The sequence below is a fragment of the Corvus moneduloides genome, chromosome 8, assembly GCF_009650955.1.
Source record: "Corvus moneduloides isolate bCorMon1 chromosome 8, bCorMon1.pri, whole genome shotgun sequence".
In the NCBI taxonomy this organism is placed as follows: Eukaryota; Metazoa; Chordata; class Aves; order Passeriformes; family Corvidae; genus Corvus; species Corvus moneduloides.
The window spans coordinates 8325667-8341306 of record NC_045483.1 but is presented as its reverse complement, the minus strand read 5'-3'; positions in this window follow the sequence as shown (position 1 = coordinate 8341306).

The following is a 15640-nucleotide window of genomic DNA, read 5'->3' as shown; positions in this document are numbered from 1 at the left end:
GTGCTAGTCTACCATAAAGTCTTTCATCCATGCAAATCCTGTGAGCACTTTAGTGCTCCCAGATTGTCAGGTGAGCTCTCTGTTCTAAATATTTTTAAGTGGCTTAAGCACTTAAGCACTCAATTCTGGAATTCCCAACTTAGTGTTTCCTCAAAAGATCTCATTTACAAAGGATGGCTGTTCATCTTCTGCTATCTATAAACTGAGGCAACAATTTAACTCCAAACCCTTTATAACAGCTGGGAATTGTCAGGTCTTCTATATTTTAAAAAGCTTTTCTTCTGCATGGGGTATAAATCACAGAATAAAATGTATGAGGGAAAATGGGAAATGGAGATACCACCTTATACACAAAGGAAATACTGGAGATTTATTGTCAGTGATTTTCTTAAATTTGCTTACAGACCCAAGACAATATTTTCCAGAATGGATATGGCTGTAGTTTTTCACATCCATAGGTCAGCAGTTTGTGGGGGATCTTTGAAGAGCTCAGACTCAAACTAAAGGGCACAGACAGTAATGAAATGTCTTCCAGTGAGCACCAAACTGCCAGGGGCTGCTGAAAATCACCACCCCGGTGAGGGTCTTGGTGTCACCCCACCCCTCACGGAAGTGCTGAATGTGACAGTGGGAACTTTGGTGTGTGTTGAGAACATCTCTGAAACAGTGTCACAGGGATCAAGCTTTAAGTGGAGCCCACAGCTCATCAGGACAGCATTTTGAAAAAAAAAAAAAAAAAATTCTTACACCTAAAGTCAAGTTACAGCAACTTAAAAAGGTCAGTTGGACATTTTTGTGGCCTGTGTCACCAGCAGGGTTATCTGAGCGAAGGCCACGGTAACTTAGATTACTTTGTGTTTGCCACAGCTTCAAGGGGCAGGAATAACAAAGTCACCTGAATGGAATTGCAAATTCTAGACACCTTGGAATCCAAAAATTATTTTCACTTCACTGTCTCCTTTGATATTACTTCCCCTAACAATGACAAGTGCCTCAAAAATGGCGTATTGCTTTCCAGCTAAAGCTTGACCTTTACTGCTTTTCTTCTTCAACAAGTGACACCGATAAAATTATACAGCAGATAAAAAAAGCAAATAAATAATCCAGCTATGAAAGACCTATATTGAAACTGTGGGAAAATATATACTGGGCATGACATTCAGGAGTTGATTAAATCACCACATTTGCAATTCCTGAGTGAAAGACCACAAGCAAAGTTTGCAGGAAACTTGCAGCAGATATGCAGCAATGTCCACAAATAGTAAAACCAAGACTTCTGAGAGAGTGTGTGGCATTTGGGAGGACAGAAACACTCACAGAATATTAGAATATTTTGAGTTGGAAGGGATAATATTGTGAGTTTCATTCAAATATCATTCTCACTCAGGTTACATCTACCAAAACTCTGCTTATTCAGAAACCAGAAATTTGTTGGCCAGGAGGTTCCCAAGTAGGGAGCAAACAAGAATTGTCCCCTTCATAGCTATATAACACCTGTTATTGGTAGTGTCAGTCTATTCTCAGTGGTCATGCAGCCAGCCTTCAGGAATATGTCATCATAGCTGACTGGCATTAGGCTGACTGCAGAAAGGAGAAATACTGAGGAAGCTGGGAAAGAGAAGTGCCTTTCAGCACATCCTTCCAGAACTGAGTTAAAGCATAGTGCTGAAAAGACAATAACAGACATTTTTATGCAGTACATTTCATCCCCAGATTTGGTTAATCTTGAATAGCTGCTGCCACAACTGGGGCTGTTCTGTGGATGAGAGGACTGTCCCTCTCTATCCCGACCCAGAAAGAATGTGCAGAAAGCAAAGATACACAAATTAAATCCAGCCAACGTTTTCATTATTTATGTTGGGAAGGTGAAAGACAGAGCAGACTTTCTAGACTATTTTGGTAACTGGAATGATTTAAAAACGTGGCTAGGCAACAGTGTGTACAGACCTTAGGCTGTTCTGCCAGCTCATCTAAGTCATCATCTGCAGCATCATTTGCTATTTGGTTACTAGAAATCCTTGGGGCTGAGCACTTCAGTCATGCTGCAGCATTCCAAAACATTTCAGCCGGGTTTTTCTGTTTATCACTTAAGGACAAATGCCCACAGAAGAATTAGCAACTCCATTCGCCTTTGTGCTCTGCTCTTGGAGTTGGACTGAGGATGCATCCTGTGCTGGATGCACGTCAGCTGCAGGGAGGAGTCACTGGATCTTCAAGGTCCTGCAGCTCCTTATGGCTCGAGCATGCCATTGGAAGCTGAAAATCTCGGCTACTGTGGCAGGGAATGAGCAGCAGAGAGGCAAGAACCCAGGCTGCTGATTTCCAAAGCTCCATACAGCTGTAGGAAAGGCCAGTGGTACCTAAGTGGGACCCACTGCTCAAGCAGGGCTGGGCTGTTGGGCCAGTGCTGCTGTCCCACGAGAAGGGCAGCTCCAGCACGTCAGTACCGTGGCCCTCACAAACACGTGTGGGTGCCTAAACATAAAAGAAGATATTTCTGCAGTCAAATCTGGACATGGTGTTTAGATTCCTCTGGGCTGGGCACTGGGGGTGCAGGCAATCTGGTTGCTCTCCAAGGCCAGACTTACACAGCACCTGAGTCACAGTCTGAATTTCATCGTTAAGCCAAGTCCTCATTTCTCTGAAGTCCTCCTTGAGCTTTCAAATCTTTGCCCTGAAAAAAATATTCTCTTGATAAGATACACGGTTTAATAACCCTTTAAAAAATAATAAGGAAGAGAGAAAATTGAGAACCCAAGATGTGCGCAGTCAGGTCAAATACTCAGTTCCTTCTCCAAACTGAGCTCATCACACTTGGAAAACTCAGGACATAGCTGTATTGGTCCAGCTTTCCTTTGAAGCATTTTAACCTGTTGTCCAAAACAAAGCAGTAAATTAGACGAACCAGTCAGCTGAAGTTTAGCGTCTTTAGCTGAAACTTGGCATGTAGCTTTGCCAGCTCAGTTATAGATTTTTTTTTTTATGACTATTTGGCTTTTTGTTTCTCTCTGTGCCTTTTTTTTTACTTTCTCCTTCTTTTTTTCCTAAAAATATATTTTGCATTACAAGGAGCACAGGAAGGCACCACCTTATTAACTTCTCTAATGCAGCCATTTTATTTAAATATTTTAGACACTGGAGACATTTTCTGTTAAACTTGCACATTTCTTTCTTTCTGTCATTGGAAGATGGTTTTAAATGTAAAATATTTTGTTTCTGAGGTGTATGGAAGTGAGTGTAATGTGGAAAATCACTTTGCTCAAATGAAGCTAAACAAAGCATCAGGAAAGATACAAAAGACTATGATCCTGATCAATGCAGGGACATCTACTTCATTTCCATTGCTGAGTTCTGGCACCAATGAAATGGGTTTTTCTCCAGGTAGGTCTTCAAACAGTGAATAACACAGTATATTTTGAAGATTTAAATTTTAGCAGTCCACATTTCAGGAGTCACTTCGCATCAAAGTTAATAGTGCATTGTTTAGAATTACCAAGGAAGTTTTTACAGAGATGGTTTGCTCCCTTTCCTTTTTCACCTGAACCCCACAGAGATCTTACCAGCACTGTAAAAAGCTCTGTGTGATGTTTGTTCATAACATTTGGAATATTACATCTTCACCTTACTTGTGGGTCATTACCATCTTGAGAGGAATGGCACAGCAGAAGGTAGCTTGAGTGGTCCCTCTATTCTCCATCCTCAGCTGATTTGAGGGCAACGCTGATTACCAGGCATACTCAGAGCTGCTTAGAAATTGTAAAACTTCTGGTCTTTCTCTGGCTTCTGGATTTGCTGGCTTGTTGACAGCAATTCCAAAGAGTCCATGGTTCTTCAGCCCAGACAGCAATATTTACCTCTTTTCTTGAACTTGCCATAATTTCTTCTCAAATTTCCTTCAATGTCAGTAAGGGAAGCAGAAACAAACAAACCAAAAATACGAACTTTACAACTTTTCTTGGAAGGAAAAATCAGCTAAGGCAGCTTTCTGAGGAAGTAGAAACCAAGTTGAAATTGGCTTTCTTAAATTCAGCTTTAAGGCTTGACCTTCAGTTCTACAGGTCACATGAACACCAACAACATTTGTATAGAAATAGAAAATAGACATTTTGTTCCTAACAAAACCCCAAAAGAATAACACCATACACATTCATATGGCTACAAAGGCAAGTTTGAATCTCCCAGAATCATGCATTCGAAAGGTTTCCTGGCAGTGATCTTATTCTACAGGCATACCTTATATCTCTGTACCAAGTGAGTGAGAATTAGATGCCCTATCCTTTCATTCTTACAATCATTTCTTAATCAAGATGGAATCTCAATCTTATTTATTACAGTGAAAATACAGAATAGCCCCACTAACCAAAATAATACTATTCTTTTTGTATACAAAAGCTAATAATCGATGCAGTAATGGTGTGTGTATATGTCTGAGTTTATATGCAGATGCGTCCTTCAAATCTATTTATATATTTCTTCAAATATAATGCATCAAACTCTATCTGTATCACGGGTATAGCTGTCTCAGAGGGATGTACCTCGGGCACTGAGCTATAGAAGGAGAAATTAACTCTCAAAAAACGCAAGATTTTAACAGACTTCAGAATGGAATCCTTATCTCCTTTCCAGCCCTTCCTTTTATTGTTGCATTTTTCTCTTTCCCTGACTCTTGGAACAAAAGAAATATAGCTTAATGCAGATCTTATCTTCTGTAGAGTAGCTGTGAAATAGCAGCTCCACAAAACCACTGTCCTTTACACAGCCCAGAGTGACTCATTAGCTGTGTCAAGGGCTGTTTGCTCTTCTGATCTGCTCATCCCCAGCTCGGCATCCAGAAGCCTGTTTACACACAGGATTCCTGCCCTCTGTCTATTGACGGCTGTAAATAAAGACTTTCTCCCCCTTTGTCTTGAGTGGCAGGAGCTGATGTGCTCCAGTTGTGAGGTTGGTCCTTCTCCGTGGTGGTGGCCCTGAGCTCACCGAGGCTTCGGCAGGAGCAGGCAGATGGTCCGTGAAGGTGGGAGGTTGGAGTGGTATTTCAGAATATCAGCAGTTATAAGAGATATCTGACATCCATTTTGGAAGTGGGACAGACCCACCCCATGGGTTTTCCATCTTAAAGCCATCTGTAACTTTCCAGAGTTAGCTTTGATTTTCCTGGGAGAGCCCGTGCCCAAGGCAGGGCTCCTTGGCTCACGTCTCTGTGTTTAAGGGGGTGGCTGACCTATCTAAAGGAGCACTCCCCCCACTGCCATCACCGGACAACGTGCAGCAAATGAAAGAGTTGAGGATAATCTACTAATTAGGAACTGATTCCATGTTTTTGCCTTATCAGTCTTTTTATCAGAAATGTATGAGTCCACATGAGGAAAATGCTACCCTTTGTGGCAGTCACAGAGGATGATTAAAATCAGATGTTTTGACTAAAATGCAATTCTCTAAACAACAACAAAATGGACAAGAGCAAGTAGAGTTTGAAAAGAGGAGAGAGAGCTTCCTCTTTCTCCATCACACTGCAACTAAACTTGTTTCAATTGTTTCTAGTTCATCACATTTCAGCCTAAGGCTTTAGAAGTTCCAACACTCATATGATCTTTCTCCCTTCTTTAAGAAGTTCAGACTAGTTATTACATGCTATTTTATTCTTGGTCCATCTCTATAGAGTGGGAAACCTGCAGCAGCACCAAATGGATTATTCCTTCTTTTACAGCTTTTTTTCTGTGTACATGTTTGGTGACTCCAAAGTTTGAAAATGAGAACTCAACCTCCCATTACCCAGCAGCAATTCCCAGTGGGCAGATTGTTAGGGAAGAAATAGCAAATCACAAGCACTGTAGAGAGATTTAAAAGAGGAAAATTAAAAGCTGTATCATTTGATTAACCTCTGTGTCTCACATTTGAAAATTAATGATAATTATGTTTACTTTCATGTAAGCCTAGAAATAATTCTCAGAGAATTTAAAAACCCAGAGCACTGTCATTTACTTAGAGCTGAGATTCCCCTATGCAGTTTTTAATAGATTATACACAAACCCGTATCTTAACTGATTTTGAACATCTTTACAAGACAGTACCTGCAAGATAGATCCATATTTTCACCCTACCTTTTTCCTCTCACTGTTCTACAGCTTCACTGTTGAGCCTGGGATGGAAAGCTGGGAGTTTACTTCCACACTATAATTAAGTGATGGCTAAAGTCAAGTCCCTGATTTTCCAGACACTCTCTCCTTTTTTTTCTTCTCTCTTCTTTCCACTGAATACAAAGAACAGAAACTTCCAGGTGAACAGAATTGTCTGAAACAAATTGCTCTAATGATGATGCCTTTTCCATGAATCAATGATGCACATTAAAGATTCAGAATGCACTTTAGAGCAATCCAAAATGTGGAAAATAGCAAGATAACAGTGTGATCTCCCTTTAAATTATAGATTGAGAATTAGATTCTACTTCCAACCACACAGGTGCAAATCCATTAATTTCAGAGCAGCCTCTGCAGGATGACATTGAAAAATATGTGAAGCAATGGTTTAGTTCTCTTTTTCTTCCCTGATTATTTATTTATATATTTGTTTATTTATCTGTATGTTGGAAAGCCTTCCACTTAAAACATCTGTATAAGCTTTGATGGAGTTTTCAACCTTTCTGATAGACCCCAAAGAAATTCTAGATAGTTTTTAAATGCACTCTAGCAAATCAAATCTGTTCTTAACGCCCCCTTCCTGCACCCTTCTGAATCAATGAAGCATATAATTTTTGACCTTTTAAAGGCACAACAGGAGGACACACCTAAATTATGCATTGCTGGTGAAGGAAGAGCTATCATGAAATACTTTGACACTTCTTTGGACAGATCCTCAGCTGTGGTAAACTGAGAAAATCAGCCAGAAATCAACACACATATCAAAGGGAGATCTAATTCACATGCTCTACATCTGAGGAGGTCAATGTACAGGGTAAAGATGCATGTTGATCTATCATGTTAGAGATAATAAAATTGAGTTATAAAGAATTTTAAGGATTCTTTCCAGAATTAAAAAGTGACAGTAGGGAAGAAAGACAGGACTTCCATTTTTATAAATGTGGAGCAATTCCTGCCATGAGAATTAAACTGGTGTGGGGTTCATAGACCTTATTTTGCCAGACTTTGCCTCCATGAGTGCAGCAAAGGGAGTCTTCAAGCAGCTTAATGGCTTTCCTGGCCTGCAACTTCTAAGGAAATAAACCCCATTATTTTTGTATTCCCTTATGCAGTGAGTCCCAGACTCCTCCATCCTCAGACAGCACAGTCTGTATTTGCAAGAATTTGCAGATAGATTTAGATAAATTCGTCTGAGTAACAAAATAGCATGAGGATTAAGAATTGCCTATAAAATGTGAGCTTTGGTAATAAACCAGAATGTGTGGGAGTTCTGCTCTAAGGCAGCAGTATGTCTTGAGTCAAGGAGACTCAGTGAATCCAACCCTCTCAAGCCTCTCAGCATGGTATTAAATGAAGTTCTTGCTAATTTTGGCTTGGCTTGTGATAGATGGGAATACATTAATTTTCCATAAGCAGGAAAGCCCTGTGTGTTTTCTTCTCAGTAGTAGTGGAAGTGACAATACATTTAGAGGGCTCTGAGGAGGCAGAGGGAGAGAGCAGAGATCGGCCAGTACTTTTTCATTTGAGTTGCTCTTCGAGCAGTGCTGCTGCCCCTTCTTACCCCAGCTTGCTGCTGCAGCAGGGGTAGGTGATGCACATCCTGAAAACTGCCTGATGATCCTCTGGCAGCCTGTCCAAGGAAAAGGATGAGGTTCCCAGAAATGAATGGAAAAGACTGTTACAACTGTGTTGTCTTGCACAAATTATTTTTTATCTCTGAGCTTCATCCTTCTGCTATCAATGGAAGCATTCCAGATAATGTGTTTTTAAAGGGAAAAAGATGTAAACATTTTGCTTTGGTATGCCAGAGACAGGCTTAATTATCAGGAGATTTGTTGGATATGTCTGCAAACCATTACAGGCTGAATTAAATCCTTTTGAAAAGCCAGGTCTTATTCCTCTTTACTTTTCTTTGCATCTAAACACCCTGATAAAACATGCATATTTGTGTTTATTAGGCAAGTTCTGCAATGTCTTTGTTCCTTTTTTGTTTGGGCATTTGTACTCGCTGTGTGTGTTGGATGAAGTGATACTGCCCTACCAATGTTTCTCCAGTGGCTCAATCAGCTTCTGAAGAATCCAACTGAAGTAATTATTTACATCCTTTAGTGTTGCAAAGAAAACCCGAATATAATGAAGTGGGTTCCTTCTCCCCAGGCCCTATACAATTAGAAACACTGAAGTGACTGGGTGCTTGATAGGGCATTTCTCCAGCTCTGCCAGTAAGAAATAAAACCCTAGAACTGCCCACTCCATCTCAGCCAGGCATTGATTCTGAAGCCAAATAAAACTCCTCTTTGCGTGCAGGTACTCTGCTGGTCACAGATATGTGGGGCTTCCTGCTCTTACCTGCTCTCTTTAGGGCAGGGGTCCACGTTATTGAAGCTGCAGAGCTCACCTGATCATCATCCATATTTTCTTCACCATTTCTGTCTGGGAAAAAAAAGTATAACTGGCAATAACATTTCTAAAACCTGAGGCTGAAAGCAAGTGATACTCAAGCTCAAGCTCAAGTGAGAAATTAACCTGGTTTTGAAGAGCTGTTTCTGTACTGCTTCTGCCACTGCCCTTCTGCCCTTCACAAGAAGGCATTGTATTTCAGGAGACTTTGCATGTTGATGAGCATCTGCAGAACAGACTATTTATGTCAGAAATCAGGCAAGGATGAACTTGTGCCCATCTCCCCATTTATACCCCCATTTATATACTAAAGAAGTTCTCAGATCAGAAGAGGAGATTTTCTTTCATTACATTTTCTTTCATTACAGAAAGCAAATTGAAAAGAAGGTCAATATAAAGATTAAGAAGTTAGGATCAATCTGAGATCTCTTCCTGAAATCTGTTTACTCCTGCATTACTCTCTATATATGGAGCAGTGTTTAAATTCCAGGTTCCTGTTAAGCCTTTTTAGAGAAAATAATGGAATTTCACAAGCTTTGGAGCTTGTGCACTCCCAAATTGCTAGTGTCTTACAAATTACAGAGGTGGAACCTATTCCTGGATTTATAGATCTGGATTTGAGTCTGCTCTTATATCAGCCACCAGCCAAAGTTCATGCTGCTTGGTGGTCTGGTTCAGGCCTGTGTGTGATCCAAGAGTCAGGAGGGTGCACGCTCTTCTCTGCAAAGCAGACATCAGTTAAAAGAGACTTCTTTGGTTTCTGCTGGAGAAAGCCACACTGTCAAGTAACCACAAACTGTTCAGCTCACCGTGATTTAATTCTTTTGCTAAGAAAAACAGTTTGAACCATCTATATTCCTACCATAATGGACACTGGCCATGCTTAATTTTTAATTTTAGCCATGTGCTATTAATTATAGTAGCAGCCTAGATTTCCTGGTCTATCACTTACTGTTCTCACTAAAATGTGACATGCACAGCAAGCCAACGACTGTGGCACAGCCAGCCTGGCTGACTCCCAGGACTTCCCTGGCCCTGCTCAGGTCTACTCCACTGCCTTGAACTGGCAGTTTTCTCTTCGTATTATTTATTGCTGCTGAGGGTTAATTAAAAGACAAATTCTGCTTAGGTCTAACTCACTGAATACACAGTTAAATCTAGGAGAAACCTTCTGATGCAAGTTAGTAAGTCTAGAAACGACACACAGCTTTTTGCATCCCTCTCCTCCCCTTGTACTTTACATCAAGCCAGCTTCACAACTACATTAAGTTTTTCAACTATATGAAACCCCAGAGAGTGAAGCCCTTACCACTGGCTGTGTTGATTAACACTTAGCTTGTGAGGAGCAGAAAGCCCTCGTAGACAGAGCCTCTTCTGCAGCAGCATTTTCCATTGCTGAACTCCTCCTGCATGCTCCTACTGCCAATGACACACAGCACATCATCTTTCCAAGCCATTTTACTTTGTTTTCCTCAAACAAAATGATCTAAGAGTGGCAAGGGTGTGCTTTTGCAGTAGTCTCTGGAAAGGCTTATTGCTGCCATCTGTCTCAGCTCAGCTTAACCTCCACTCACTCATCATTGGTGCCATTTACTCTGTAGTTAAATACGAAGTCTTTTCACCCAGTATCCCAATTCTAAAAGAAAGTTAAAAGAAAGTGGTTTAACCATGGGCAAAATAAAGCAGTGATATTTTGGGGGTGGAAACATTTTGTCTCATTCCTTTAAACTTATTTTTGAATAATTGAGTTTATTCAATTTTCTCTTTTGAGATACTTAGTTTTAAATACAGTTTTAGCAAAGTAGGCTTTTTCAAAAGGGTGAGTTTCATTTGGAAAACACAAAAAAAAAAAAAAGTTTCACTATTTCCAAGAAGAAACATTTTATTTAAAAAATTGTCAAAGGAAAATGTGTCTACATTTAGTAAAAAAGCCCTGGTCAGCTTTTTCAGTTGTAAGGTAAATTCTAAATCAGTACAGGTTGCAGTCTCCCTGAAAGTCATCTGCTCCAGAAATAGACACTGACTGTCTGATACATCAGCCATCATCCTCCTGAAGTATTACAGCTCCTGTTTTATAGCTGTCCCAGCTGTAAACCAGAAGTAAAGACAGACTGGATCCCTGCACCCCATGTGATTTCTTCTTTTTCCCTCTCTCCTCAGACTTTGCAAGCACTGGCACACTCAGGGCAAGGTCCTGTCCTCACCCAGCATCTCCCTGTGCCACCGAGGCTCAGACATGCAAATTCAGCGTCTCACACCCCCGGTGGGTTGTGGCCTGAGGGAGGGAATTGGGTGGCTGCAGTTGCTGGAAGTGTTGAGTTACCAGCCCTGGAGACACAAATCTGTGGTGTCAGACCTGGCTGGGACCACCTGTCAGCCCAAACCTCTCTTCTCTCTTGGTAGCTCTGTCTGCCCATGCCAACAGGAGGTGCCAGGGTAGTTCAGTTTTCCTGCCCTTTCTTCCTTGAGCTCCTCTGCAAAAGCGCATGTTTGATAAAAACCTTCTGTAACACAGCCAGACATTAAGAATTAATGGAAATCCAGCAAATTCCCTGAGACGAAAACAACTCTTGACCATAAGGAAAGGGGATGGCATCCAAACTGCTGCCCTGGCAGCACAGTTTCTGGGAAATGGGTGCCTTGTTTCCCATATGTAGTGACTTTAGGGCCACCAAATGCCTTCCTTCTTGAAGTATCTAGAGCCACCTGCTGCTTCGCTGTTGCTGGAGGGGCAGGATAAGGGTGAACAAGTATCATGGCAAAATGTGCTCTGAGGACCAGCAACACTGCTCCTTTTCCTCTGTGCAACAATTTTTTTTCAGTTAAAATGAAAAGCCCAAACTTGTTTTCTTTTTCTTTTCTTTTTAACTAGCAAGAATCTCAACATGCAGCAGAAAGCTGCTCACCCTGCTCCCCAATGCAATCAGCCCCTTGCCATGGGGGGCTGTGTAGGCAGATACAGCATCGTTCCAGTAAATTTCTCATTAAGAAGCAGCTAAATGCACCAGGTCAGCTTGAAATGCAAATTATGTCTGTGTGATTCACTGACACTGATGAGGTTTTCTCTCAGCTCAAGTTAGGTCTTCCTGCTTGTTCAACTCATAGTGCAAAGACACTCAAAGTGAGCTACAGTCAGGTGAAAACATCAGAGCTGAATGAAGTCTTTCAAGATTAATAAAATAAAGTAAAATAAAGTAAAATAAAATAAAATAAAATGGATTTTAGGATAAGAAGTAGGATCTACTGAGGAGTTGAATTCATACATGATCCTACCATACCGCAGAGCCCACCATTTGTCCACTTTTTTTCCTTCATCTGCCTTGTGTATGTGGATGGTCAGAACTCCAAGGCAAAGGGGTAGCTTAAAAGCTGAGGGTGTGGTACCTGTGCAGGGGGCTCTGGTCTTCACTGGTCTAGCAACACGCGCAGGGTGACTGAAAATTAAATCAGGAAAAGTGAGAGACAAGAGATTGTGCATTTAAGAGTGTTGAAGTACTGGAAAGCACAAGGGGAGTTTAGTTCTAACTTTGCTAAAGTGACTAAAAAAGCCAGTATTCAGACAGAAACACAGGAAGCAAAGAGGGAACTAAGGACTCTAGAAATGTCAGGAATGGTGAGTCTGTTGTTGCATGCTCTTATCCTTCACGGTACTAAAAAACATATTCAATGAGTTGTTTATCCACAAGAACTAAAATATTTTAACGGACTGATCAGATGTTGGACAACACAGAAGTGTGGATGGGATTGGGAAAGCAAAGAATGAAATGAAAGGCTGCAAAGAGGACACTGTTTTTTTCCATGACACCTGATTGTCTCAGCCCAGTCACAGCCCACTCTGGCACTTGCTGTTTACTTTGCTGGAGGTAGAAGAGCAGGACCATACCCGTTTCTGTTTGAAGTTGCTAAGTTATGAAACCACATGTTCCACAGCAGACTCAGGGATGGTAGGCTTTGCTTCCACCTCAAAAGAGCCATACAATGGTCACGAGGAACAGCAGCTCCACAGTGACCTTGCCAGAAGAGGTAAAGGAAAAAGAAGAGTTCAGCTACACCTGGCAGACATGGACAAACCTGTGCAGTTCTGCCTGAGAGTATTTCTCTTGGTAGATATATTCGTGTAGAGCAATTCAGATCATGGGAGCATGGGAATAGTAGAATCACAGAATCATGGAATTGTTAAGGTTGTAAAAGACTTTTAAGTTCATCAAGCATCAACCCAGCACCACCACCACGTCCACCACAAGTCCATGTCCTCCAGTGCCACAACCACACCTCCGACTTCCAGGGGTGGTGACTCTACTGCTCCCCTGGGCATCCTGTTTCAGGGCTTAACAACCCTTTCTGTGAAGAAATTTTTTCCAAATATCCAATCTAAACCTCCACTGGCACAACGTGAGGCCATTTCTTTGCTACATAGAGAAGAGACTGATGCGCACCTTACTACAACCTCCTCCCAGGTAGTTATAAAAGCAATTAGAGATCCCTCAATAAAAATGTCTATAAACACTGAGTCACAGAGCAGACTTTTTGCAGTTCCTGCAGTTTTCTATCATATACATTTTGATTCAAAGTGACTTATTTTTCACAATAACCCACGAGAAGAAAAACACAAGGGCACATTGTGTGTCTTAAAACCACTAGGAATGTCAGATAGACATTTTGCACTTTTCTGAAGATTTCCAGAGGAATTCAGTTGGTTTTTTTCATCTGTGGATGTAGTTGTCCTTCTAAGAGGAATCCAGGTGCCACCTCCCTAAGAAACAGCCTAATGATAAACCTAGCCTTATATACACAGATTTAATAACTCTCTGTCCATTGCCTTTTTAGAAGATTATTCCCACCATACTTAGCTAATTTCAAACATTTTTCAAATTAAAGTCTAATCAAAGGGTCTTTGCATCTGACCAGAATATTCTCTGCAGGAAACTTGCTGTTTCAGTACCTGTAACAGTGGAAAACATTTCAAATTATATCCTTGTTTTACAGTGACACTGCTCATAGGTCTGGTGTGCACAGTCTCCTCTGGAGAGCTGTAGCACTGTTCTGGTAATAAAGAGGAAAAAGCCCTGCTGAAACATCTGATGGTTCTGGGAATATCTGCATTACATAAGTTGTTTTCTCCAGACCTGTTTCAGTCTCTCCATATTTTTGAATTAATAAAGAGATTTATCGTGTAAGGAAGTTTCCAGATAAGCTGCTCAACAAGTTATCACACTCCTCCAGTATGCTATTAGAAATGGATGGTTCGCTTCTACAGTTCACCGGCATTTGCTGCTTCTGCTGAGAGATTTCTGACAGTCTTGCAATAATATAAGACCCATGTGGATGTTCAGATAGCGTAAGATAGGGACATAGCAACTTTTAGCTGAGACAAGCTTAATAAACTCACAGGTTTTCAGGTTTCAGAGCATTTGGATATCATATTACAAACTGCAGCTGGAGTCTTATCTAAAATTGGGAACGAGGCACCTTTCTGGCAAGTTCTGCTATAAACACTCAAGTAATTCATTGGTGCTATTCTTGTCTCTTGGTGTGAGTCACCAGGCACATTGGTCATACCTCTGTACACAGGCAAAGGTGAAGCAGCCAGAATACTAAATAACATGCATGGTTAAATTTAGTAAAAGATTTTATTCCACACTGTTACTCAGAACGACTCCTTTACTTTGACAGCAGTGTTGGGAGGCGTGTCCAGATTTTTGTGTATTCACTTGAATACTTGCAGGTGAAAAACAAGTGACCACACCTCACAGTGCTGATTTACCTGTGTGGTTCCATGTTCTTCTTTAACCAATTTAGACATGCAAGGAAGTGCCTCGTCTGCATCCAGGCAGAACAAAGGTGTTTGGACACCCATTTTTTGAGGTCTGTGGGAGTTATAGCATGCTAGATAATGCACCATCACATGGATTGGCACACATTGTCTAGGACTTTGAGTGATCTGGTTCAGGCTAGGTGTCAGACACAGGCAGCTCAGGAGTCTCTCTTCCTTGGAAGAGCCTCTGGCTTATGATTTTTGGAGAACTGGTATCTTCAAATTGAGTAAGAATGTTAAGAAATTTTGACTCATATCACGACCTTTAGAATAAAAAAGTAGTGTGGGATTCTAACAGGATTTATGAATTAAGCCTGTCTTTTAATACCTGTGTTAACCACAAGATAGTTTCCTGGGGAACTGTTACGTCTCCTGCTTCATGTTAAACAGTTGCTGCATTTTTTCCTTACTAAGAGAACAGGTATTGCTGTATTTCTTACAAGAGCACAAGAGGGTTTCAGTACCCTCTTTAGGTTTATGAATCTGTGTGCGCAATGTTTATCGTTGCTAAATATAGATGTGAAAAGCACCAATCCTTTTCATGGTATTTAAAATACAATGGCTCTTCAGCCTCTTCAGTTTTCATCTTGTTCCAAGTGGGGGAAAATATTCAGTGTGCTGTATGTTTTCTGCTTCTGAAAGATGTATGTATCTACAGTAACATCATAAATACTTGGTTGCCTGAAACTGTACAAATACTGTCCTTCTGCCCAATGCAAAAGTGATTACTTCATTAGCCCAAGATATACAGCTGAAATAAACATGATATACAGTGAGATTGTTCTGATTTTGGCTGGATTCTCAGTCTGTGAGACCCTTTTTACTCTGGGAAACATAAGATATTTTTTTCTGTTTGCAGAACTAATGATAACTTGCTCCACAGAGAGCAGAAGACTTACGTTGAACTTGGTTTCAAAACACTGCTTAATCTTGGGGCACTATCTAGAATGGTCTCTGCTTCAGCTGAGGTTCAAGTTCACGTCCCTTTGATGCTGTAAATGGAGCATGTTGGACTGGCTGACGCAGTATTAAATGTTCTGTGTGCTTTTATAAGAACAAATTAACAAATTATCTGAGGGCTAGCATGCTCTGCTTCACATGCTGAAAATTCAGAGGTAATGACTTTAAAAGCTGATTTGTGTTTTCTTTCGTGTCCTAAAGCTTCATTCACTTGCATTGTCCTTCTTGTTCCTTCTGCCGATCTAGAACATCAGGTTATCTCAGCAGAGTTTATACACAAATGGACCAGAAGGTTCAAAAGAGAAACAGGATGAAAACTCTTAACTAT